At 42.7% G+C, this 25,790-nt stretch overlaps 2 long non-coding RNA genes across 3 annotated transcripts in view; one reads left to right on the forward strand and one right to left on the reverse strand.

Moving 5' to 3' along the window:
* LOC120094622 (uncharacterized) overlaps positions 1-6,635 on the reverse strand; it is an 18,969-nt gene extending 12,334 nt beyond the window's left edge. The window contains exons 1-2 of one of the 2 annotated variants that reach the window (XR_015629310.1): positions 6,478-6,635; positions 1,847-1,999 (exon numbers count right to left, since the gene is read on the reverse strand). This is a non-coding gene — a long non-coding RNA (uncharacterized LOC120094622). Of the gene's footprint in view, positions 1-1,846; positions 2,000-6,477 lie in introns of those variants that run through there. The other variant, XR_015629309.1, reaches the window with a different exon arrangement.
* LOC120094621 (uncharacterized) lies at positions 1,854-24,003 on the forward strand. The gene is given in 4 exon segments (NR_199579.1): positions 1,854-2,018; positions 9,744-9,796; positions 22,370-22,862; positions 23,732-24,003. It is a non-coding gene; the product is annotated as an uncharacterized LOC120094621 (long non-coding RNA).
* The last annotated feature ends 1,787 nt before the right edge of the window (positions 24,004-25,790 follow it).

The following is a 25,790-nucleotide window of genomic DNA, read 5'->3' on the forward strand; positions in this document are numbered from 1 at the left end:
GCTTCCTGTGTTACTTCGAGTAATGGAACAGTCACAAAACATTCGATAACCTGCCCAAGTATAGCAGAGGGATGTTCTGTGTGTGCATCTCAAGTCCCTGATCAGTAAGAGGTCCCTCAGTGATCTGCGTGTCCCTGATCCAAAAGCACAAAAGGCAGAGTTGAGGATTCCCCTGAAGACAAAAATGTCCTACAGTCTACAGCTTGTAGCTCATGCCCATAGAGTCAAATATGTTCTTCCAGGCCCCACAGTCACACGGACACGTATGGGCAGTGATTTTCAGTGTCTCTCCTGCTGCTTCTGATAACCCAAGTGAAAGGTCCTCCTTGATGGATGGCATCATCCACATCTGGTTTTGGTCCCTCTTTGTCAGCTATTAGCTGAATGTCAATGGTCACCCAACATACTATGTTGACTGAGGAAGGGTTCATCATTTTAGGTGACTTTGTGGTGTCTGGGAATGGGTGGGAAATGGAGCTGGTACCCAGGGTAAGGAACTCAGAGGATATGCCATGTTGGCCCTGGTTGGGTAAGCCACTGGAAGGCCAGGAGTCTTGATGGTAGTTCCAAGGAAGTCATGACTCAATTGACAAAGCAAAACCTAAGCTGTGCAAGTGACTGGAATCTCCTGTCTAGATGTCGGGAGTACAGGCCAGAAATTATTTGAAAAAGAACACCTGTATAGGGGTGGGGCCAGCAAACCATCTCCTTGTGTATAAAAATGGAGGAATGGATTTCTCCAGGGTTTTTTTTCCCCTCTGAATGTCGTCACTCTTAAGATTTTCTTTGATGGATCTATCAACTTCTACTAGTAGTTAGAAGGTCTTCTAGAATAGAAAAAAAACTGTTTGATCAAAGCTTCCAGTGGGCTCTTCTGAGAACCTGTATTGTGGAAAGTTAGCCTTATTGGAGGCCCACCCATTTTCCTATAATTTTGTTGTGCTATCTTCTGAGACACATTTGTGCGATTGGAAAATTCTGCCAAGTACTGTTTATCACACTTTCTCCATCTGCTTTCCAAGTACCAGATTGTGAGAGAATACACCTTCCTTACTGAGATAATATTGGTTTTCTCAGAACCTCTCAGAGAGTACTGACCTGAGCCATGAGGTCAAAGTTATAAACCTGCTAGAAAACAGAGAAAGGGAAGAGGGTTCCGTAAGGGTTTAGCAAGAGGCCTAACTTTGATGGACATTAATTTGAAGAATGAAAAGCAACCAAGAGAGGTAAGGCAGGGCTCATTCCCCTAATCCTAGCACTTGGAAGGTGGAGGCAGAAAGATCAAGGAAATCAAGGCCAGTCAGGCCTACATGAGACCCCATTTAAAAACCAACAGCAGCAGCAACAACAACAAAAATTCCCTCAAACAAATAACATGTCCTGCAAAAAATAGAAAAAAGAAAAACAACCAAGAAATTCTTTAATGAATGTATCCACACAGGAAAATGTTGATAAAGTTATTATTCATAAAACAAGGAAAAGGCCACCACTGAAGTGCTTCAAATCTCCAATGTGTCCAGAGTGCTAGAGAGAAGATGGGCTTCTAATCAGAGTGCTGAGCTTTGAAGCAAGAGTGTATGACCCAGAATCCCTATCCAGTGTTCTACTTGTCTTGCAGATTTCATAGGATTTGAAACTACCCAGATGGGTTGGTAAGGGACCAAATACAAGTCTTACTAAATTCACTAGTGGTTTTCAATCTCTCAAGTCTCAAAGTATAATAACTACATGCATATCAAGAGTGGCTTTTAGAGCATGTGAGCTGAGCACCAGTCAGATTTCCCTGGAAGGAAGGAGCTGTGTTAGAGACACACATACGCAAACACACAGCTCCCTGGAGCCTCACCAAGTCCACAGTGCTGCTGGTTCTGTCCCTGCATTCCTCCTGTTCCAGTTGTCAGCAATGAAGGACGTGCCCGGCTGTCTCTGGTGAAAGGAGACTCACATGGGAGAGGCTCTTGGGCCTGCTTGTATTTGTGCCTCAGCCTCTGAGTGTGCCCTGGGTAACAACAGGACAGGTAACTCTCTGGTGCTTACACTCAGCTCAGCTTGTGTTTTTGTTCTATTTTGTTGCTCATTCCTTTCCTGTTGGCTTCTTTGCATTTTATCCAGAGTGTATAAATGGACCCAGAGTCTCCTACAACAGTAGACTACCCATAATCCCAGTTTTGTTTCCTGCTCCTGCCCTCTGTCTTCAGGTGATGATTATGGGTATCGGGCACCGGGACACAAGTCAAATCTCTTCCAAAGGCTACATTTGGGGATAGCTCAGGGCACAGCAAAGAACAGGATAACTCGGGTTGTCTCTAATGGGGAATATGGTAGTGGTTACCTTACATAAAAGCAGGATCATGCACTAGCATTGAGTTTGGTATGGAAAAGCTTGGCACCATGTTTTGGATCTGCTGTTCTATTTTCTTAAGGAAACTAACAGTAGTTACCTGTCAAACCTAGAGGACTTTACATTTTGAGAGCTTCAGCCCTCCACACGCCTTCCTCTTCAGTCCAGAGCTAATTCTAGAATTCATGAAAACACCTGTTGCTTCTGGCTGCAGATGTCTCCTGCTGGCACACTCTCTCTTCTTCTCAGACTTAGTGTTTTTCCACTCTCAAGCTCCATCCCAGTGCTCACGGTTCTGCTGTATTCGGCCAGACTTCCTGGATAGCTGGATTGAGTGCTTTGTCCTTTTTCATGGCACCAAGCTTCTATTTATAATCAACAGATGATTAGGAGCCAGAGCCTAGGACAGTTGTTTGGTCAGGCCCAACTGTTTGTTGCTGATTGGTAATGGGCAAGGTGTGGCAGCTGCCATCTGGCATCTTCAGATCCTGATAGCATGGCTAACATTTGCTTAACTCAGGCAAGAGAAGTCTCTTTCAGCCTTCTCTGTGAACAAGCTGGATGCCTAAACAGTCCAGCTGATTCCTGTTCAGATGGCATTGGGAATGAATTAGCAGTGTTGTCATGGGGGCTGTACACACACACACACACACACACACACACACACAGACACACACAGACACACACACACAGAGCTTCCCTTGCCTGATTAGGATTCAGTAACAGGTGTGTACTTGGTCTCTCTCTGACAATGAACACTGCATTCTTTTGCAAAACATAAACAAGAAAACCAATTTAGGAACTCAGAGGGATGAATATTTTCATAACTCTCTAGATACTTACATAGAGAGAGCACGCACTACAGTAAATCAGTCTACAAATTAGTGTGGCTTCAAGGATTAGTGCCTCCCAGAAGTTAAGTCAGCACTAGAAGTGAAGCCCTGAATAAGTTAAATACTCATTTGAAGAGAAGAGTTTAAGTTAAGAGATGCATTGTGGGTATTGAGTAGCCTGAACTCACAGCAGTGAAGGCCTGTGGGGAGAATACTGAGTTTGATACTTGAAGTTTTACTGAGTTGATACTCAGAACTCTTTGCAAGATCTGTGCCAATCTCTCTTTGTGCTTGAAAATTACTTTCACAGTAATTTCTGTTGTTGTTAATCATTGAATGGCAGATGCTGCTCTCTATAAACTATTCCTTGGCACCACAAGGGCCAGCCAAGCTCAGTGCCTTCACCATTTCCCAGTAGAAGTTGGAGCACTTTTCCTTCTTTGGTCCTTTTGGGGAATCATAGTTGGGGGCTGGGTAATCTCTGACCTCAGAGGTGAAGGATCCAGGCAGATTCTGTGTCCTGGATCCTTTCTTCTTCACAGAACTCACAGGGAAATAGAGCTCCTTTCCTGAAGGCAGGTATTTTACACTGGAGACAACGATGAACAAGGCACTGTTGACCCCTCAATGCTGTGGCATCTGTCAGAAGCAACTTAAAGAAAGAATTAATCTTGACTCTTCATTCAAGGGCGACAGCCCACTGTGGTACAGAGGTGTAGTCCAGGCAGCTTCACGGTGGTAGAAGCCTGTGGTGGGGTGTCCTTGCTGCCTAAGAATCCAGAGGGCCAGGAAGCAGCAGAAGGGAATGCTGGCACAATGGCTGGCTCTTTTTTCTTCCTTTATTCAGTGTAGAGCTCCAGATCCTAGATGGTAAAGTCCACATTCTGGGTGGGTCTTCCCTCCTCAGCTGACATTCTCTGCAAAGAGCCTTTCAGGTGCAGAGGTGTCTCTTGCCTAAGTCTAAATCCAGACCTGTTGATGATTAACCTCCACAGGTGCCTTGCCCATCACCAGGGTCATTTGACACTTTCAGAACATAAGCTTTTGGTAGTCTCCAATCACCTCCCCTCTCTCTAAAGGAATTTGTGTGCTTTGCAACCAGAGGCACCCAGTCTGAAGTTCACAATGTCTGACTTTGAATCTAGGAATGTCAGATGCCCTGTGGCTAGATCCCTGTGAGAAGGACTGGCTTTTGCCTCTCTGGTCCTAAATTCTCATCGCCTGGTGCTGGCTCAAGCGATCCAGCAGGCTGTGAGGAGACAGGTTGTTCTGAAGCTTGCACCCGGAGTCTGAGCACGGCTGCCAACTGGTCTTTCTCCTCCCGCTCACTCAGAAAAGAATCTGAGGTTAAGTACCACGATGTGGGCACTGGCCTGAGATAAGTATGTCTTACTTTTGGAATTCAATTTAAAGCCGTCACTAACAAAGTGCCAGGTAGTGTTAGAGGTAGCCTTTCCAGCCGTTCGTAGTAAGTAGCTCTGTTTCTGACGGCTTTGATAGGAGGGTTCCACCGGCAAGAGGAAAGTGTATTTGCATTGACTTCCACAGACATCTCCAGTCATACAGAAAATTCACTTACTCTCAGTCTTTGGGTTTATGAAATTCAGTGAGAGATTTACCAAAATGTGAAAGGTGCTTTCTCTTCACAGTGGTATCATGGGTGATGGATGCTTTACTCTTCATAGAGGCATCACGGGTAATGAATGCTTCTCTGTATTTTTCAGTTTTCTGCATCTAGCATAAAGACCAGTTGCATTTATAAAAAACACTTTCTGAAAGATCTTTTTAAAATTAAAAAAGTACTTGCTGTTCTAACCCTTTTTATAGGTGGGCATTTTCCTCTTTAGGCTTCATGGTCTCTTTAGACCTCACAGCTCAGTCAACTTGACAGGAAAAGGAAAAGGCTAAGACCAATGGTCACAGAGAAATAAGAGATGGGACTCCCTCTCCACTGTGGCACAGGAATCACATGACTCATGTGGCAGCATCTCTGGTCACATTCGTTACAGGTGAAAAAGTAATCAACAGAGTTGGCAATGCTGAAGGCCTTACCCAACCTAGTGTTGGTGTAGCAAGGCAGGGGAGCCTGTACCAGCCAGGGTGCTGCTCTGACAAGAGACTAGACCCTGACCAGTCAGCCCTCTGTGTGTAGACCCTGAGGACTCACCAGGCCTGCAGGGCGAGTGCTGAGTCTCTGTAGCTGCCCCCACTGCAGCACTGAGAGCCAGCACAGGCAGCCAAGGGAAGGTGGTGGGGAGCCTTCTGGGGAGACTGAGGCCAGGCACAAGCCTGGGCCCCTACAGGAAGCACTCGGCTTTTGTTGAAATGGTTGTGTAAGCAGCAGAGGCCTGCTCTAGTTTGCTGGGACTCTCCTACATGCTTGTGTCATGAGATGACTAAAAGCAGGAGACTCAGAGCACCCAAGCCTTGCTCAGACATGAAGACTAAAGTTCTGTGTTCAGAGAATTTATTCTCCCGTCTAACTCTGCTGCAAACAGTGGGGTGGGGTGGGGCAAACAGAGAGAAGGGGACCAGGTACTCTAGACCCACAAACCTACTTTAGTGCTTGGTGAGCTGTGGTAGTTACAGGCCCAACCCTGATGCTGCTCACTGTGTAGGAACTTCACCTAGGCTCAAGGAGGTGACAGTACTGAGATGTGTCTCACTGCAGAGCTTCTGGCTCCATAGGCCTGCCAATTACCCACCCAGAAAGGTCTATTGACCATGCAGGCCTATGTCAGTTGGTTTGGGTAGACTTGAGAACCTGTGCTCCTTCAAGCTCCCAGGGGATGCTAAGGCTGCTGGGCTGAGGTCCACCTTGCAAGTAGTGAAGTCCCTGCTCTAGGCAGTCTAAGAAGAAGGTAGAAAGGAGAGCATGAGAGAGAGGAAGGAGAGAGAGAAGAGGGTGGTCACAGTGTGACTCTAGGAGGTGAAAGGTTAAGTCTGTATGGTTACCTGGAGCCCCGTATCCCCTATTTCCACCTGCCCCTGCCTGTGCCTTTTCCTTTTCTTTCTTCAAGTAGTCTTTCTATTTGACTCAGACTAGCTTCAGCTTCCTGAGTGCTAGGATTCCTATCTTGTGCTGTGACACAGCTTCCTACTTTACTCTGTTGAGAGTGTCAGTGTCTTACCCATCCCTCTGAGACCCAGGCTATTACTCACCCAACCTGTTCTTAATGGTTTTTTATTTCTTTAGTAAACTTTTCCCATCATGTAGATAGTAAGGTCGCCGGGGCAAACCTAGTATCTTTCAAGTCTTAAAGAAACAGGATAAATGGGTAACTGTGGTACCTGTTAGCTTACCAAAGTGCCTGCAGGGTCCCTAGGCTTCCTCAGTACCTGTGGCTCCTCTCAGCTCTTCTCACGATGCCCCTGTCCTTACTTTCTCTAGCCCAAGGGCTTGGCTATATAACCCTGCCACTTCAGCCAAGTGTTCATGTGGTTCTCTGTCTCTGTCTGTCACTCTATCACTCCCTTTCCTTCTCTCTCTCTCTCTCTCTCTCTCTCTCTCTCTCTCTCTCTCTCTCTCTCCTCTATCTCATCCCTTGAGTCTGTCTCTCTTTTGGTCTGCCTGCCTGCCCTTTTCTCTCATCCCTTCCCCCCTCCCTCCCTCCCTCCCTCCCTCCCTCCCTCCCTCCTTCCCTCTCTTTTTCTCTCCCTCTCTCCCACTCCCTCTCATGGCCTAGTTAAGTCTGGACTGTTCCAGTTGCCTCTGGCTATACTCTGCCTCATATCTACAATAAAAACCTTCTCCTCATCCATCCCTTGGAGCAGTCATGCCCTCATTTTCATATAGTGTAGAAGCTAGCTGTCAACTCAGAAATGAAGTTCTCAACTCGAAGAGGATAAGAGAGTTAACTGAGCAAAACTGTGGTCTCAGAGTCCAGCCTTAAGTTTGACTTTTATTAACTTCTTAGAATACACTTCAATCTTAATATTGTTGTTGTTATTGTTGAATATTAAAAACAATTTTAATGAGTTAATGTTAACTGATAGAGATACAGGAGGCTGTATGTAAAGTACAGAAAAAATGGTTTTTCAGATCTCAATGCAGGTAAAATACATAAATAGTTTTTGTTAGAAAGAAAAGCATTAGCTTTCATGTCAGGTTGTGAGGCATTCAAGCAGGACAAAGTTTGACATTTATGACTTTATTCCTTTTGAGTCACCTGTTTATCTTTGTATAAAGTATTTTAATCATTTAATATGTTTCCCTAAACTTTTTATTTCCTTTTTAACAGACATTTCTTTTCATGTGTATGAGTTATGCTTGCATGAGCTTCTGTGCACCATGTGCATGAAGCTGCTGGCAAGGCCTGAGGAGGGAACTGGATCCCCTAGAACTGGAGTTGCGGGTGTGTTTGTGAGCCGCATGCTGGGATGTGAATCCAGATTCTCTGGAAGAACAGCCAGTGCTCTTAACTGCTGAGCCATCTCTCCAGTCTCTGTTTTGTCTAAAAAAAAAAACCCTAAAAATAAAGATGAATTTCAGTCCCAACTATGTCATTATGATGCAGCACATTGAGAGTCTATGGAAACGTTAAGATGTCTTTGTAAGCCTTTGAGATAGGACTTAAAATATCAATTGGAAAAATGTTCAGAGCTGTTTTTACAGAGTTATAGCTAAGGTATGGAACTTGGGAAGCAGGTTCGTTCGTTCGTTTGTTTATAAAGAGGTAATAGTGGGGAAAATCCTTAAAGTCTTTTAAGTGTTTATGTTCTTATGCACCCTCACACACATACAAACCATAGCAAAGACACAATTTATCCTCTTAATCCTTGGAATAAACAGTTAAGTATCTCAGAGGACAATTAGCCAACAGGAAAAACTGTATCCTGGAATAAGAGTAATCACCCCTTAAAATTAATTTATATCCTCAAGCAATAGGGAGTATGTTGTAAAGCCAGAAGTGATGCATAAATCAAAGAGATACATTTGACTACAACTATATGATATGCATAACATATCCTTAAAAAGTTATTTAAAAAATTAAATTCAAAGTCTCATGCTAAGTTTCCCAAAGAAGGATCTAGGTCCATTTTTCAGGCACCCTCATTCTGCAGCCCTCGGTGGTCACGTAACTTGCTGGTGAAATACACGTCTGCCTCTCACCCTTACTTTGCTCCATGGGTTGGATGAGTTAGCTCAGGTTGTTAGGGCAGACAGAGTTGAGACTTTTTCCTTTTTAAATTGTGCAAATGAACTTATTTATTTTAGATGTGGTATATTTGAAAAACAAGCAAGGATGTAAATATGTTCTTTAGGCTCCTAAGCATCTACCTAGGGACCCAAGTGTCCAATCATGCATTTTCCATGCAAGCCATGCAGGGTTAACTGGGCATGCAAAATAGCAATGATAATTTTAGCACATAGCAAAAATGAATTTAATAAAAGTTGAAGTGGCTGCAGCTTGTTGATTTGCTTTGATCCAAACAACAATATGAAAACAACCAGAAATATGTGAAAAAAATTATTCTAGGCATTTATGACACAGATACATGAAACCTAAGCATACCCCCTTCAAGAAAAAGGTAAATTTCTCTATCTATTTAGGATGTGAGAAGGGCTTAGCAACACAAAAGTTCAGAGGGCAAAGTTTGTCCTGTAGGCATAGGGAATCTGTACTTTTCTCTCCCTGTCTCTGTCTGTCTCTCTGCCTCTCTCTCAGTCTCTGTGTGTCTCTTTCTATCCCCCCTTCTCTCTGTCTCTGCCTCTCCTTCCTTCCTCCCTCTGTTTTACCCTCCCTCCCTCTCTCTCTGCCTCAGCTAAGTAGTTGGGGGTGGGGACTGTCATTGAAACCCTGACCCCTTTCTTGGAGGTAAGAGATGGGCTTAGGACAGATGGACTCCATGGTATGGATGGGTAGAGAAAACGTCTATTGTTTTCTGTCAGTGCTACTCAAAAGAGACAAGAATGGGGGTTTAGAATTTATCTTTAGTTTGGTAAAAACTCTAAAAAATTTAATGTACATGTATGTTTTCTAACTATTATTATTGGTCATATAATTATCACTTCTATTATTTGGTTATAGATCAATTAACATTTTTTAAATTTTAATTAAAAGTAGGCTGCTTATTTGTGGGTTTTTTTATGTCTTAATACAGATAGCCTAGCATCAGTGAATTCCTGCAGATGCTTCTCTTCTATGCAGGTGACTCCTTCTATGGAAAGTAGATTATACTTGGAGAATCACATTGTGAAGCCATAACTGTTAATCCAAAAATTGAGCTCTCAAGTCAAAGGGAGTAAGGGTCTATTCCAGAGATAAAGTGTGACCAACCTTGAAAGCCCTGACGTTTAGGTCCCCCCAATACAAGCTCCACCGAGGATGCAGTTTCATGGAGGTTTTAGGGTAACAGAACAAAGAAAATTATAAATCAAGACATTTAAAAAATACACAGGTGGAAATATCAGGGAAGACAGTCATAGCAAGATGGGGAAGTCTCAATTTGGGCCTTAGCTGCTGTCTAATAGCATTCTTAGCCTTGGTGGAGAGTAGGGTTTGGTTAGTTAATATATTCCAAAGAGTTTTTGTTATTGGTGATGTTTGTTTCTAACTTGTTTACAGGACATTCGAACTAATACAGATGTGAACAAGGAAAGGCTCTTGGGCGACTAAAGGTAGGTTAAGAGAATGTATAATTAAATTCTTTGCTATATTCCAAACTCTACGGTCACTGAAATTTCATTATTTTCACTTCACCGCTATCATGGGTCCTGATACCCTTAGCTTTGTGGCTTATTGTACAGTGACTGTGACGTGAGTGAACACTGATATGAAGACCTTGGACTGTCAGCAAAGTGGCTCATAGTGCAGGCGCTAGATGCTGTAGCTGGAGAGCTTCGGTGCAAACCCTGGCTGTAGCTGTACTCTGCAGGACATCCCTCTCTAACCTCTTTGTGTTTCAATGTCCTCTTCTGTGATAATGGGATGAAAAATAAGATACCTGCCCCAAAGGGTTGGTGCACACATTTGCTCCCTACTACTATCCTCGAAGCCAAACTGTCCACCATCTTCATCTGAGCAACTGTGCTGCCAATACGAGGCCATCAGGAGCAGGTCTATAGCCTGTTGATATTTCCCAGAGAGGAAGGGATTTGGGAGGTTCAGTGGATGATTCTCAGACACATATTCCACCCACTCCTGTCAACGTTTATACTCATTTTTTTGCCCAATTGCCAGTGGCTCCCTGGTGTAGGGGAGAGGCTCCAGTGTAGAGGCTGAAAATGACTCAAGGACGGTGGCTGCCCTACCTTTGCCACACAATCCTGTCCTTACCAAATGGTACCTTGTTGACCTCAGCCCCACACAGAAATAAGATTTACTGAGAGTCCACAGGGTAGGCGTTCGAGGAAATCCTAATGAAGTGTCCTCTGACAAGCATAAGTTTGATAAGAAGGTGATGCTTGACCTGACTTTGACATGATGGGAGACACCTGCTGAGTATGGTTAAGGAGGTAGAAATTGGTGGAGTAGGCAGGAAGCAGGAAAGAGGATTTCCAAGCAAATTGGTCAGGATGAGTTAGCCAACTCTATAGGTATACCATTCCACAGGTGTGAGAAAAGTCTAAGAAATGATGAAGACTTAAAAGATGTCAATTAAAAGAGTTGGGTGAAGCAAAGGGACGAGAGACAAATCTGGCAGTTTGGAGCTGTTTTGACAGGAATGCACATAAAGATGAAATGCCTACTTGGAGTGTATGAGATTCAAAAATACCTGTTGATTTGGAACTTTGGAGATGGCTGTTCCAAATGATACCATTGAGTCCCATCAGGCACCTCTCCGAGTCACTTCTGATGCCACTTGGTACATAAGAATCTATTTGGCTCCAGCGCAGGCAATTTGAAGTCAGTGGTGGAATTGATCAGGCCTTGCTTTCTACACCGGAGCCTCTAGTTTTGTCCAGCTATCTAACAGCTGTTCTATAACTAACAGTACAGACCAGCTCTAGTCTGAACCTTTGCTTGTTAGGGTTTGACAACTCGGCATAAGTTCGAATCACAAGGGAAGAGGGCACTTCAGTGAGGAACTACCTCCATCAGACTGGACTGTGGCCATGTTTCTGGGGCATTTTCTTGAATAATGATTGATGTGGAAGGCCCCAGCTTAATGTGGGTGGTGCCACTCCTGGGGACATGGTCCTGAGTGATTTATAAAATGAAATTGAGAAGCCATGATGAGCAAGCAAGTAAGCAGTGTTCCTCCGTGGCCTCTGCATCAATTCCCTCTAGGATCTGCTACCTAGGGAATGGTGTCACACAGAGTGGTCTGGGTCTTCCCACATCAATTAATAATCAAGCAGATATCCTACAGGAAAACCTGATCTGAGTCCTTTACAGAGAAACTCCCAGGTGATTCAAGGTGTTGACAAGTTGACAAGCTAATGATAACATATGTGATGTGACCTCGTTACACAAGCATCAGAAAACTATTGTTACTGAACTTAAGTTCAAGTGCTCAGCTGCTGTCAGGGACTGTTCCGGGCTGGCCTGTATGAGCCTCACTTCGTTTAAAGCCATGGCATCATCCCTTCGTGCCTCTGCCTCATTTTTCCTTCTATTGTGAATAGCAAAATATTCGATAGATCACCTTCTGCTCCTTAGGAACTCTCAAGGATTCTAGTGCTGTGTTTCTGTGCAGACACTTCTAACACTATGTTGATTTAACATGGCCTCTTTATTTTCTGAGTGCCTCCTTAGCTCCAATAGGGAAGGTGGGCACTGCTCACTGTACCCCAAACTCCCACACGGATTCCCTCCTGTGCTTTGATCACAGTCCACATCCAGGATGCACTCCCTTGGCTAAAGATCTGTGTTCTGCTTTCTAAGTATCAGCTAGTCTTCAGGACAGCTAAGTCCCACTTCTCTATGCAGCCCTTCATGATCATCCTCCCTGGTAACCATATCTCTTGGCACTTCTGTACTTGTTTACAGTGACAAGAATTACCACTTTCCCGTTGTCAACTTCACATTTACGCTTTCAACCAGACTGGAGTCAGACTTATGTCCCTTCAGATCACACCAACAAAACTGAAAGTGAAGGCTTTGACATTTCCAAATCTTAACTCCAAAAGTCTTCAGAGGAAAACCTTTTTAGACTTAACTACGAGGCAGAGCTTTTCCCTCTTCTCCTATCTATCCCCAGCTTGCCTTCTAGAATTAAGTCCTTTCTATAGATGCTTTACATGTTGAACACCCATAAAAACTTGTGTTTGGAAGAAGACCCTGTCTTAGGTGCTGTTCTATAGCTGTGAAGAGACACCATGACCAAGGCAACTCCTATGAAAGAAATCATTGGATAAGGGCCTTGCATAGAGTTGTAGCAGGTTAGTCCAAGGACACCATGGCAGGAAGCAGACAGACAACAGACAACAGATGGGATGTTGAAACGGTAGCTGAGAGCTTAGTATATCCTAGCTCAAAGGCAGCAAGAGGAGTAGAAGCGGGGAGAAGGAGAGAGAGAGAGAGACAAACAGACACATAGAAAGAGAGACAGACAGAGACAGAGAATGGACATGGTATGAGTTTTTGAAACTCAACATCAACTCCCCATGACACACCTCCTCCACCAGGCCACACCTCTTAATCCTTCCCAAACAGTTTCACTCCCTGGAGACAAACCGTTCAAATATATGAACCTATGTAAGGCATTCTCATTCAAGCTCCCTTAGTCAAAGCTTGATGTCTATAGGTCTCAGTCATTGGAAATGTGAGAGTGAGCTGACTACTGTGGTAGTTGTGGGATATTACATTGATTATCTCCCATAATCACTGTATATTTGGAGGAAATAGTAATATTAGCACTCAGACCTTGGGAGCCACCCCACATCCCAGAGAAAGGGCAATTTATCCCTTGTTGTAAAGCTGGGAATACAAAGTACAAAGATAATAAGAATCACTTCTGAGGTTGCCACCCAGAAAAGAACACCCTTAATGTTTCTGTGCTTTTCAGTTTTCCCACAGTGCACACATAGAGCTTGCTACAGTCGAGAGCATTCTGTATGTTAAATTTTTGTATCTCTCTTTGATATACAATTATAGCATAGTCTGCTCCATATTGTAGGTAGCAGAGGGAATGTCCCCAGTGGACCATCAGAAGACAAAACTATAATAGTATTATCAACAAATTTCCCTGAGGGAATGTTGCTACTGGTTTTCACAGGTTCATTGGTTTCAGGCTGTTTCTACAAGAATGCATACATTTTGGTAAAGTCATCCCTAAAAGGGCTCACAGATGACGGTCATCTTGGTTCAACAATCCCTGTAGTTGAGAGAATATTCACTTTATTCCTGAAGGGGGATCCAGCCAGTAAGTACATGATAGCACCCACTACAGAAATGATACTGTATAATATTACCAACAATATTGAAAATTGTATGTTTACTCTTTGATGGCACAGAGCTAAGTGACCTTAACTATCCAAACAGATGGATTTGTTTATTTGTTTGTTTGTTTGTTTGTTTGAGATAGGGTTTCTCTGTGTAGACTTTTCTGATGGTTTGTATATGCTTGGCTCAGGGAGTGGTACTATTAGGAAGTGTGGCCTTGTGGAAGGAAGAGTGTCACTGTAGGTGTGGCCCTTAAGACCCTCATCTTAGTTGCCTGGAAGTCAGTCTTCTAGTGGCCTTCAGATGAAGATGTAAAACTATCAGCTCCTCCTGCACCATGCCTGCCTGGGCCCTGCCATGCTCCTGCCTTGATGATAATGGACTAAACCTGTAAGCCAGCCCCACAAATGTTGTCTTTTATAAGAGTTGCCTTGGTCATGATGTCTGCTCACAACAGTAAAACCCAAACTAAGCTGTCATTCTGTAGATCAGGTAGGGTTCTGGGATTAATGGCATGTGTCGCCACTCCCACAGGCCAAAGGGATGATTGTTAATGGTGTTTCTTTTTACCAGTGAGCCAAAAGGCCAGATGCCTAAAGAGTTCCAGAGCTGGATATCAGAGGAATCCGGATCTAAGCACTAAACAAGCCTCTGCTCTGTTTGCTTTGGTACATGCTCAGTACTGTTGGTGGGAATTAAGTTTCACACAGTAGTTTTAGCACACACGGAAGTGAGAAGCGTTCCACATTTTCTTCTCCTCCTCAGGCTAGGTTAGAAGGGTGTCTTCCCAGAAGTGACAAACATGCTGTGTCCAGACCCAGGGCAAAGGAACTCTGAACTCATAGAACACATTTCTAAAAACATGCCTATGTGACAATATGGACAGGCAGGAGTCCTTTCCAATATGCTCAGTTCAAACTGTTGGACTCAAAATACACAGCATAGCACTTTGTGGAGAAACCTGGGGTAGGCTGCCTTTCCTGTCTTCATGTGAACTATTATTTCTGACATGTGTGAGGAAGTGAGCTGGGGTTCTGTGTGGTCTTTTATGATTCACATTGATTGTTAGCTCTCATTTTTCTAAAAGGTCGTTCAGAAATGCAATCATTAAAAATCGACATTTTTTATAGTATTTTCACAGATTTTAGGGTTTATTTTGTTAAGTCGAATTCCCATTCTCATCTTCATAAAGCAGTTATGATATTTTAAATAAGCCTCTCCAGATTCTTTTCATACTTTTTAGCATAACGCTCCAGAAAAGGGAAAGGATTTACAATAAAATAAAATAAAATAAAATTATGTTGTCTTTGCTATCCTATAGTCTGCAGGTGTAGCTTACTTATCAAAATGAATGCCCTTTCAGAGTGCTTGTTTATTTATTTATTTATTTAGTCCACTTCAACATCAATATAATAATTAAAATTCAGGGTCAGTTATTGCTTGGGAGTGTTCTCCACGATGTAATTTGGTTGCTAGGCGACCTGTGGGCGGATATTAGTGAGAGGAAGAGAGAGCTCCTCAGCCTGCCTTCAATAGCTGTATTGCCTTTCACTTCAAACGTGCTAAATCATGGGGCCCTGCAATTTGCCTCCCTTACCCCGTGCTGCTTACTTTTCTTCTTGAATGGAAAATTAATCTGGTTTAGTGCGGGTAACATTTGCAACTGTACTTCCTCTCCCAAGCACTGAAGGGGACGGCGGTGGCTCATTCATTTTGATTGTGGGAAAAGCAAACTGCTGTATTTTTGTGGTTTTATTTTTTTCTTTACTTCTCCATTTTTCCATTGTTGTTGAGAAAACAGATCATTCACAACCTTTATATAGGATGAAGAAAGAGGAGAAGGGAAGCCAGGACTTTATTTATAGGATGCAGCTTAGAGTCTGGTGAGGTCATCAAGTTCTCTCAAGTCTGAAAAGATAAGGCCGAGTGGGTAATAAGCTGCGCTTGGGGAACTGGCATGAAGATCAAAGCCGCACTTTCACCATCAGCTGTGGCCCAGCATCCTCTGCTGCACCTCTTCTCAACCTAACACCATTACCAGAGTTGGTCTTCAACAACCCACCACACAGAAGCCAATATTCTGAGGTGCCGCGCCTGGAAACAGAAAGTTCTGTCATAACAGCTGCCTGCTGTCATAGTGTGTTCAGAGCCTGACGTCATTTCCTGTCTTAGCAATTGAAAAAAAATTGTAAAAGCCAAGGTTGCCAAGCTGTTCTGGCTGCACGCGAACCAGACTCTGGTTCGCCACCAAAGCCCTCCTGTGCTCTTTTTGCTCTGAGGAAACCGACTTTGATCTGCTCTGAGGTCACAACCAGTAGTGAGCGATGTCAGCGTTTCCTTTAGAAGAGATTTAACAGGATTTAACATGGCTTTGCAAATCTGTTTACCATGATCCTGAGCTAAGAATATGAAGAAACTAACATGAGATTCTTATTGAGAAATTCCTCTTCTTGCCTACCATTTATTTTATTTATTTATTTATTTATTTATTTATTTATTTATTTATCTATTTATTTTGCAGTAGGCAGTCTAAATATTTCCTGCTTAGGGCTGGCATGGATCCAGTCTACCAACTGGCCTCCTGCTGGTAAACTTCCAGCTCTTCCAGTCTTTTCCCTGTGTCCTTCCATAGCACATTGCTTGCAGAATCTCCTCCAATTTGTCAAGGTTTTAAAAAACCTTTTAAAACCAGATCATTTCCACCCACTCTGTTTCCTAGAATCCTACAGTTCTTTCCTGTGCCGCAGGCAGATCTCCAGCCCAGGTCAGTGCTTTACAGTGAGAGTCAATAAGAGACTTCAGTGATTTCTTCCAGGGTCTAGAAGCCCTCGGAGTCTAAGAAACAGTAACCGCATACAGTGTATCCAAATAGCTGGTCCTCCACAGTGCTGTGCACTTAGATTCTTTAACCATCAATCCCAAAATGGGCAGAGACGGGACCTGCACAGGGAAAAGAAGGAGCGTTATGGTTAGGTTGCACATACCAGGGACAGAGGACTGGCATGCAAGAACCAGGTCACATCCTCCAGACGGACTTAGAGGTCTCAGAGCACAAAAGGCATCTTTAGATAACTGAGACATGACAGGCAGCTGAATACAGGAACCGGAAGTGGGATCAGAAAGAGGTCCAGAGCAGGAAGGCCAGGGGTGCATGCGGAAGTATAGGCGCTGAGCGGGCCAAAACAAAAGGCAGGGACCAGATTTTTCTCTTCTCACTTTTCTCTGTGTGACACTCCCCACTCTTTTCCTTTTAGATGTCTTACATGTCCCCTTTTCCATTCTGAAACCACCAGTGTCTTCTCTCAAATTTTCTGTGTTATCTTTCAAGTGCTTTGTAAATACTAGGTCTTTACCTGTAAAGGCGGTGAGATCAATGTTGTGAATAGTTACAAGCATTTTCAAAGGATTGAAAGACAGTGGAATAACACAGGGCTAAAAACATAGCTCAGACACACCGCACTTGCCTAATATGTTGATCCCCAACACCAAAACACAAAACACAAAACACCGACAGACACAAAGGATAGAATGATTTAAAACAGAATATGCAGAATAATATCCAATAAAATAGAAAAACTTGAGTTCGAGTTTGAAGGGCTTTGTGGATAGGCTCTCATCTCGCTCATGTGAGTGGTGGGTACAGGGGTGTGTGTGTGTGTGTGTGTGTGTGTGTGTGTGTGTGTGTGTGTGTGTGTGTGTTTGAAATGTGGATTTCGGTGAAAGGCAGGCAGAGGACCAGAAGGGAGACTCAGCAGTCAGGAACACTGGCTGCTCTTGCAGAAGCCCTGGGTTCAGTGTTGACTACCCACATGGCAGCTCGCAACCACCTCTAACTTCAGTTCCAGGGGATCTGACACCACTTTCTGCTCCCCACAAACATCAGGCACACAGGTTGTACAAGTATGTATGTGTAGCCAAAACACCCCCCCACACACACAAAAGAACAAAGTACATGCATTTTTTAATGTATGATTTTTGAAAATCTTCAAATCACATATTTAGAAATGGAGAAATCTATGTATTAATGTGGTTGGTAATGGTTTTCTCATAAGAACTTTTAAAGGGATCATGTTGATAAGGTTTTAATATTTCTGTATCTTGATATCAAACGCAAACAAAACCATTATTGTATTTAAATTTCATTTTTCCTGGAATCCCTTTGTGGGTTAGCATCCTTTGTGGGGGGAATATGGTTTGTTTCTACCTCCAAAAACCGTCATAACAGTAAGTTTACGTAACTACTGCTTCTAGCTAACACTTTAGTCATGTCCATTTACAGGGTGCAGATTAACTCAGGTCAAGACTGGCTTGGAGAAGGTGAGCTTCACTGAGTGTTCTGAGATGCCACTGTGGCAGGCAAGAAGATGTGACATGTAACTGGGGTTAACAGACACTCTGACGAGTACAGAGGAGCCCACCTTCCCTGGAGGAGAGACTGCTGAGCTTCCTGTTTACCTGATCTAACACTGTGCTACTGCGTGTTAGAATTCCCTATTAATATATAATCTACAGGCTATTTCATGATCATTGAATTAAAGTCCAATAACACAGCTACGTAAAGGAAAACCCAAATATCTTCATATTGCGAACCCACCCTACCCTACCCCACCCCCGGCCCCCAGTCTTATGCCTCACTCCAGTGACTTTTGGACTAACATCCACTCAGATAGAAGGCACATCTACTAAAAATCTAATGGACATAGGAGTCACTTGGGATTGTGTAAACGGAAGCCGTGATTCTTTCTGCAGGTCCATGTAGCTGCTGTGGTGCCCACACTTCTAGCAGGCTGCCCAGGGATAGTATGTAGGTTACCGCTCCAGAGCTCTGAGTTCTGTGTCCCACCCAACAGAGTAACCTCTCAAACTCTGAGTGACTTCGAGAGGCGTGGGAGTGTTTTACAGTTTCTCTCTGGTCTCTCCTGTTTAAATCCTAGGTTACTTTGCACCTCCTCACAGGTGCCATTTCTATCATGTGATGACAGGAAAATTTTTGTTTCATGTCTGATGAAATGTTTATTTTGTAGTGAAAGAGGTGGATATCTGTTTATTCAATTTTTTCATTTATTTATTTCACACTTAGCTTTGAATAAGAGCCAGAAAAGAAGCAAGTCTGTGCATTAAATTATTTCCAAACTTTCCAGTGAGCGTATGAATGTGTGGTTTATCTCCATGTCAGTGAAATAGTTCACCTTTAAGTAATAATTAGCTGGGCTGTGACTAAGAAACACATATGTGCACACAGGGTGACATAGAAAGAGGGTCCCCCCCATATCCCCCCCCACACACAGACACACACACACAGACACACACACAGACACACACACACAAACACACACAGACACACACACAAACACACACAGACACACACACAAACACACACAGACACACACACAGACACACACACAGACACACACACAGACACACACACACAAACACACACAGACACACACACAGACACACACACACAGACACACACAGACACACACACAGACACACACAGACACACACACAAACACACACAGACACACACACAGACACACACACACAAACACATACAGACACACACACACAAACACATACAGACACACACACACAGACACAGACACCAGACACACACACACACACAGACACACACACACGCATGCAGGCAGAGAGGGACAGAGTGACACACAGAGAGCCTACAGTCTTACAAAGATGGGTCTTATTTGAACATGTATTAACTAGGTGAAATCCAACTTCCCCATGTGTTCCCCAGGGGAAACTCATTTTAATTAATGTGGCGTGTGAATATTCTTGACTGCTACTTACATAATGCTGCATATATTATCTTTAGGATGCACATCTATTTTAATGATTTGCTGAACATGTATACCTGCATATCAGTGCTGTAACCCTGATGTGGCACTCTCCCCACCATGGCTCTCAGGCACGTCTTCCACTTCCTCTCCCTACCCTAGGCAAGCACTGTTTTGAGTTTTACCATTATGAATAAATTTCTCAGTTTTAGAACTTTGTAAGAATGGAACTATATAGTGAGTGTGCTTTTGAATCACTGTATAATGTATGACTGTGAGAGTCACCCTTTGTGGTGTGTGTGTGTGTGTGTGTGAGAGAGAGAGAGAGAGAGAGAGACAGAGAGAGAGAGACAGAGAGACAGAGAGACAGAGAGAGAGACAGAGACAGAGAGACAGAGAGACAGGGAGAGGGAGAGAGAGAGAGAGAGAGAGAGACAGAGAGAGAGAATGAATGTGTGTGTGATGTGCATGCCTGGTACCTGCAGAGGCCAGAAGATGACCTCAGAACTTCTAGAATCGGAGTAGACAATCGTGAATTATCCCCTGGGTTTTTGAAACCTAACCCAAGTCTCTGTAAGAGCATCAAGCTCTCAGAATTGCTGAGCAATTTCTCTGGTCCTTATTTTGCTCCTTATAATGGCTGAGTGGTCTCTATCCTAGTTTGTTTGTCCACTCATCTGTGATGGACATTTGGGTTGCTTCCTGGCAGGAGCTTTCAAGAAAAATCTTCTCTATATGTCCAGATGCATTCCTTGCCGCGATTGCGTGTTTCCACATCTCTTGGATAAATACCTACAATAACAATTACCAAGTGTTTTATTGGTAATACTTGACTTCATAACAACCTACCAGATTGTTGTCTACAGTAATTACCTACTGGCAGCCAATGTACCAAGAGTTCCAGGTTCTTCACATCCTCATCCATGTTTGGTATTGTTAGTCTTTAATTTTACCAATTCTAGTGAGTGTGTCATGATATCATATGGATTCAATCAGCTGCTCTTTAGTGATCAGTAATCTTGGGTGCCTTATTTATTCTCTAGTTTGTTAACTTTCTTGGGAATGGCTCTTCTAGCCTTTGTTAATGTTCCTTATTATTAAATTGTAAATGCCGTTTGAACGTAAGGTCCATGTCAGGTACGTAGATTGCTAATGATGTTTTTTCCCAGATTCCCTTCTCCTCCTCCCTCCCTCCCTCCATTTCTTCCTTCACTGTTTTATTTTTTGTAGCCCAGGCTGGTGCCAAACTTACTGTGTAGCTCAGGCTGGCCTTGAACTCCTTTCTCCTCCTGTCTCCATCTCCCAAGTGCTGAGGGTAGAGGTCTTGCCACTGTCCTTTTCTTTAACAAACAACTATTATTATCATCATCATCATCATTATCATCATTATTATTATTTTGTTATTACATTTTTCAAGACAAGGTTTCTCTGTGTAGCTCTGACTGTCCTGAGGCTCACTTTGTAAATAGAACTGCCCTCAAACTCAGAGATATGTCTGCCTCTGCCTCCGAGTGATGGTGCTGGAATTAAAAGTATGGACCAAATTCCTAGCTTCTGAGAAAAAACTTACATTGCTTTAAATAATGTTCTTTGAGAAGTAATGTTCTTGATTTTGATGGTATGATTTACATGTGCTTCAAACTTCCAATTTCCTAAAAAAATCATGGCCCATCCTAAATTCTGCAGTTATTTTCCTGAAGTCCTCCTTCAAATGGTTTATAGATTTGTTTATGTTTTGGTCTCTGAAGCATTCTGAATTAACTTTAGGGTATGGTGTAGGTAAAGATAGAGATTTGGTTCCTTCTGTAGCTATCCAGTTGTTCCAATATCATTCCTTAAAACAGTACACTTATTCTTTCCCCATCAGATGACATTTAGCACACTTGTACAAAATCAGTTTTACACACACATGTGACATAAAAGGAATAGTTAGTCACTGTCATGTATACATATATACATATTTATATTTATGTACACATATATTTATATTTATGTACACATATTAAATTTTAGTGTACGTATAGGTCAGAGGGAAGCTTGCTGGTCAGTTCTCTCCTCTCATCTGTCACTCCTGAGGATCAACCTGAGGTTGTCATTCTGGGCAACAAAGGTCTTACATTTTGAGCCACCTCACAGGCCATCTCTGCTGTATTTAAGCACAGTGTGTGTGTGTGTGTGTGTGTGTGTGTGTGTGTGTGTGAGAGAGAGAGAGAGAGAGAGAGAGAGAGAGAGAGAGAGAGTATGAAAGAGTGAACGGAGATGTGTCCTTTTACTCGTAAAGAGCAATTGACCTGGGAGTCTTGCACATGCATCATTGCCAGTTTAGCAGACGGCAAATCATGAACATTTGTGGGAAGATTCAATGTGTTGCCAGGAGGGTAATGGTTAAAACCCAGAATGTATTTCCCATTGTGTGTATATTTATATGCAATGAATTGTGGGAAGTTTTACCTGAATAATGTCATCTATCTTTTTGATGGCTTTTTAATTTAAACAAATTTTCTCTTAAAATAAAAATCTAGTTAGGTGATCAGGAAACACAGGCTGGGATTGGTTGGTGTCTGGCTCCTGGTTTAACCATACTCCACTCTCTGTCAGGTGGCTGAACCTGAGCCATCAGGTAACAGGGATGGTTGTGTCTTAGCTCTGGGTCTGTTGCTGTGATAAAACACCACGATTGAAGGCAACTTGAAGAGAAAAGGCTTCACCAGCTTATGGCCCTTAGCTCTTCATCCAGGGAAGGCAGGGCTGGAGCCTGGAGGCAGAATCTAAAGCACAGACTGCATAGGAGTGGCTGTTTCCTGACCTGCTTTTCTTGGCTTGCTCTTATAGCAGCCAGAACTAGGAACCCAGGGGCAGCACCACTCACAGTGAGCGGGGCCTCCTGCATCAATTGTTAATCAAGAGAATGCACTACAAGTTTCCCACAGGTTGAGTTTCCCTCTTTCAAAATGACTCTAGCCTGTGTCAACTTGACACATGACAGTAGCCAGCAAATGGTGGCAACACGTTCCCTACACACTCCTCATCCTGGCTATGCAGCTATGCTAAATGAACCCTTCTTTGTAGATTCCTCAACAGATACACTACCTACGTCTGGTCTGAGACTGGCCTTATCCTTCACCTCATCCTACCACTTCTTGGAGGCCTGAGGACCCTGGAGAAGACCACCCATTATTCTTTGAGACAGAAGCCAGCCCACAGGAAAGGAAGGGATGGGTAATTGTCAGGATGGAGCCTTCCTCATGGGTCTGTGACCATGCACCCAAGCCACCAGCCTACTATTACTCTGACATCAAAAGGAGACGACAAACGTATAGGATAGAGTGAGAGTGCACTGGACACTGATGCACAGGGATGCACATTTGGTGACAGTGTGTGTCACAGTGAACCTTCTCATTTGCATTGCTTGTATGTGAACACTTACTTCATTTTAGTAAGAATGTGAAAGAGTCCACACTTTGAAGCTCAACTCTAAGCCTTGATATTTAGCACTGTGCTCTGCAGGGTTCCTGTAATTGAACCAAGTGTGAGAGAATCCACAGTCATTGGACCCCTGGAGGTAAGAGTTAGAGGTGGTTGTGAGCCACCCAACATGAGTGCTAGGAAAAAAACTCAGGTCTTCTTCGAGAGGAGCAAGTGTCCTTGATCTCTGAGCCATCTCTCCAGCCCCTACAGGATTTCTCTGATACAGCTTAACTTTTGTTGGTAACCGTTTTCCATAATTATTATATGTAATACAAACTCATTATAAGCTTAGCATTCATAGACCTACGAAATTGACACGAGCTCATCTACTAACTTTATACCTACAGAGAACCACCACTTAATATTTTGATGTAATCTGTATTTTCCAGCCATTTGTGCTCATTTATGTACAGACTTTTAGAAAACTCATGCTGAAATAGCTTTGCAGGCTGCTGTCTGCCACATAATATCATACCATAAGCCAACTACCCAGTCTGTGAATGTTCTCACAAAGATCATTTTAAGAGTCACTTCATATTTTAGCATATTTGCAAATCATTTATGCTTCTTTCTAAGTTACATTTATAAAAATTAAATTTTTCCCATTTAAATTTATAAATTGAATTTATTGAGAGTTCTGAATTTGGCTTGAAGTAGAGAAAATAATAAATGTATTCACACACGTGATATTCAGAGGTAGAACCATGCATCTCAGTGGGAGTGGTGTGGCAAGCAAAAGGAAGTGAAAACTGCTTTTGAATGGAGACAGTTTTTTTCTACATTAAACATACACACACACACATACACATTACATATATAACATATACATGGATCTATACTATAGTCATAGAATTTAGTTTTCTTGGGTGAGTGAATAGTTAGGAAAAGATGGTTTCTTGGGAGGTGAAAATGAAAGACGAGGTTGAAAAACAGTGTGTGATCTGTTCCTGTGAACTCCCACAGGGTGATTTAACTGCTTTGAGAGATCCTTTCTGAGAAGTCCATCCTGGTGTGATGAACAAGTTCCTCCTGGTGCCAGGCAGTCATGTCTGTTCAGTGCAGAGTCAAGAAAACCTCGAAAGCTGGGAACTTCCCCGTGTTGTAATTGTGTCAAGTGAGAGCACTGCACGATCAAACTCTTTGTAAAGGAAAAAAAATCCCTCCTTAAAACAAACAAAAACAAACAAAAAAACAAAACAAAACAGAATTCATCATTAAAATATACTTGAAAGCATCCTGTATTTCTTCTTGTTTTAATTTAGCTCCAGTGTTTACCCAAAAATATCAAAATAGTCAAAAATTACATACACAAGTGTTATAAGAATTCATCACAAAAATAAAACTGCAGCAAGATGCAGACTTCATTTTTTCCCAAACAGATTTGAGTCATAATTCATGTCTACAAAATTTGTTCTTATAAGCCATTCAGTGGGTATTAGTTCTTTAACAGCCATGTGCTCAATACTGATTTCAAAGCCTTTCATCTTTCCCAAAGAAAGCCCATAGCAGTCTCAGTCCACATCCCTACAGCCCCTGATGTACCAACCCACTTCTGGTCTTTAAAGATCTTTTCATCATGGATTTCTCATGTAAATGCAATCATATACCATGTGACTGCTGTGACGGCATCTTAGCACAGACATGTTAATGTCCATCCATGGTATAGTTTCTTCTTCATTCCTTATTAACACACTGCATATATACCACATTTTATCATTCACCTGTCGAACCTTTGGGCTGTTTCCACTGGTTAGCTATTATGAAGGATAGTAAGTAAAAACTTTTATAAGGTGTGTGTGTGTGTGTGTGTGTGTGTGTGTGTGTGTGTGTGTGTGTGTGTGTGTTTTGGGGAACTGATTTGCAGGGTGAAATTATACTTTGAGGTTTTGGAAATTGGAAAAACCATTTTCCAAAGACACTGTTCAGCTTTACGGATCTCTGAGTAATTCCTGGGACTCTAATTTCTCACATCCCTGCCAATACCGGTTATTTTCTGTGTTTCTATCTCAGCCACCTTGGCAGGGATGAGATCGTATCTCACTGTGATTTTGATTTACATTTCCCTAATGAATAATAATGTTGATTAGATTTTTATATGGTACTTTCTCTCTTTAAACTGGGTTATCTCTTCAAATCAAGGGATATGTACGCATCCTTTACATATTCTGAATGCAAGCTTCTTACCAGATGTGTAATTTGGGCATATTTTCCTTCAATTATCTTTTTACTTTCTTTATGATGTCCTTTGACATCATATGTAAGATTTTAACCTGATTAAATTAAATAAGATGTAAGCTGGTTAAAACTCATTGCTTTAGTTTTATGTCTGTTCTATTATAAAATAGACTGGGGAAAGCCGCTCAGAGGAGGAAGGGTTTGTTTTAGCTCACGGTTCCTGAAGTAGCTGTATCCAGTAGATTTTATCTGTTGGCTTGGGTAGGCTATAATACCCAGATATTCATCTAAGTCTTGCTGTGAGGGTCTTTCCCAGATGTACACATCAGGTGACTTTAAGAAAAGAAAAATCATCTTGAACATCTGGCTGGTCCTCAGCTAACCTTAAGAGCCAAGCCACGCCTTCCTGGAGAAGTTATCAGCCTGATGGCTTGCCCTACACACTCCCAGTTGTCAACTCCACAACCTCTGAGATAATGTTTAAGTAACATGCAGCTCATGTTCTACCCTACTGCATCCTAAACCACATGGACTTGGGAGAACAAGGTGGCTAAGAGCAGGCAGTTAATGGACACCAAACCCACCTTAGGAATCCTGTAGAGTTTTGTTCCTAAAGCATTGGATAAACAAACCAGGTTGCATTTTCTTCAGCCCAGTGGATCCCGACCTTTTGATGTTTAGGTATTACCATGTCATGTACAATCTTCAGCGTGAGAGCATTTCAGAAGACTATGATAAAGAAGTGGAGTGGGCCTTCAGGTACTTATGAAATTTGCAACCATCAGTTTACTCAGGTTATATGCATTACTTGGTTCCATTCACAGTAACCTGGGGGCTATACATTCAG

This window comes from Rattus norvegicus, chromosome 9 (assembly GCF_021556685.1).
Source record: "Rattus norvegicus strain SHRSP/BbbUtx chromosome 9, alternate assembly SHRSP_T2T, whole genome shotgun sequence".
Taxonomy (NCBI): domain Eukaryota; kingdom Metazoa; phylum Chordata; class Mammalia; order Rodentia; family Muridae; genus Rattus; species Rattus norvegicus.